Source organism: Panthera onca, chromosome D4 (assembly GCF_046562875.1).
Source record: "Panthera onca isolate mPanOnc1 chromosome D4, mPanOnc1 haplotype 2, whole genome shotgun sequence".
Lineage (NCBI taxonomy): Eukaryota > Metazoa > Chordata > Mammalia > Carnivora > Felidae > Panthera > Panthera onca.
The window spans coordinates 5651518-5652759 of record NC_138351.1 but is presented as its reverse complement, the minus strand read 5'-3'; the positions used below and the strand labels follow the sequence as shown (position 1 = coordinate 5652759).

Here is a 1242-nt window from a genome sequence, read left to right as displayed (position 1 = left end):
GGGCGCCTGGGTGGCTCAGTCGGTTGAGCATCCGACTTCAGCTCAGGTCATGATCTCACTGTCCATGAGTTTGAGCCCCCGTTGGGCTCTGGGCTGACAGCTCGGAGCCTGGAGCCTGCTTCGGATTCTATGTCTCCCTCTCTCTCTGCCCCTCCCCCCCTCATGCTCTGTCTCTGTCTCTCTCTGTCTCTCTCTCTCTCCGTCAAAAATACATAAACAGTAAAAAATTTTTTTAACAATATGATATACTTCACAAATTTTCATGTCATATCCTTGCACAGGGGCGATGCTAATCTTCTGTGTATCATTTCAATTTTAGTGTATGGTCTGGAAAACTTGCTGAAGTCCTGTATGTGTTCTAATACAGTTGCCCCTTGAACAACATGGGTTTGAACTACATGGGTCCGCTTGTATGTAGATTTTTTTCTTATGATTTTCCTAATAACGTTTTCTCTAGCTTACTTTATGGTCAAAATGCAGTATATGATACCCATAATATACAAAATATGTGTTCATCAACTACGTTATCAATAAGGTTTCTGGTCAGTGGTAAGCTATTAGTAGTTAAATTTCTGGGGAGTCCAAAGTTGTATGGGGATTTTGTACTACGTGGGTGTCAGTGTCTCTAACCCTCATGTTGTTCAAGAGTCAACTGTAGTTTGGGGCACGTGGGTGGCTCAGTCGGTTAAGCATCTGACTTTGGCTCAGATCATGATCTCACGGTTCATGGGTTCAAGCCCTGCATGGGTCTCTGTGCTGATGGCTCAGAGCCTGGAGCCTGCTTCGAAATCTGTGTCTCCCTCTCTCTCTGCCCCTCCTCTGCTCGTGCTCTGTCTCTCTCAAAAATAAATAATCGTTAAAAAAAAAAAAAGTCAACTGTAGTTTGATGGTTCTTCTGATTTTTCTAGGTAGATGTTCATTATACCTCTTTTTCCTTTTCTTTTGTTATGGCATTGTCTAGGATCTCCACAACAGTGCATTAAACACTGGCAGTGCCACTGGGCGTCCTTACCTTGTAACTAATCGTAAAGAAAATCCATCTAAAGTGTCACTATTACATTTATCAACTTAAGTTGCTATGGGGTTTTGGTACATAGCCCTTAGCAAATGAATAAAGTTCAGGTCCTCTGGAAAGCAGACATCAAGACAAAGAAATAGACATGCAAGTGATTTGGCCCATTGATATGATGGGTTATATTGGTTGACTTTTTTTTATTATTATTAATTATAATTTATTGTCAA

The 1242-nt window shown here is 41.4% G+C and overlaps 1 non-coding gene across 1 annotated transcript; it reads right to left on the bottom strand.

Annotated features, from left to right (window-relative positions):
- Positions 1-234: 234 nt before the first annotated feature.
- Positions 235-337, bottom strand: LOC132664016 (U6 spliceosomal RNA). Its single transcript, XR_009603387.1, has one exon. It is a non-coding gene; the product is annotated as a U6 spliceosomal RNA (small nuclear RNA).
- Between the last annotated feature and the right edge of the window lie 905 nt (positions 338-1242).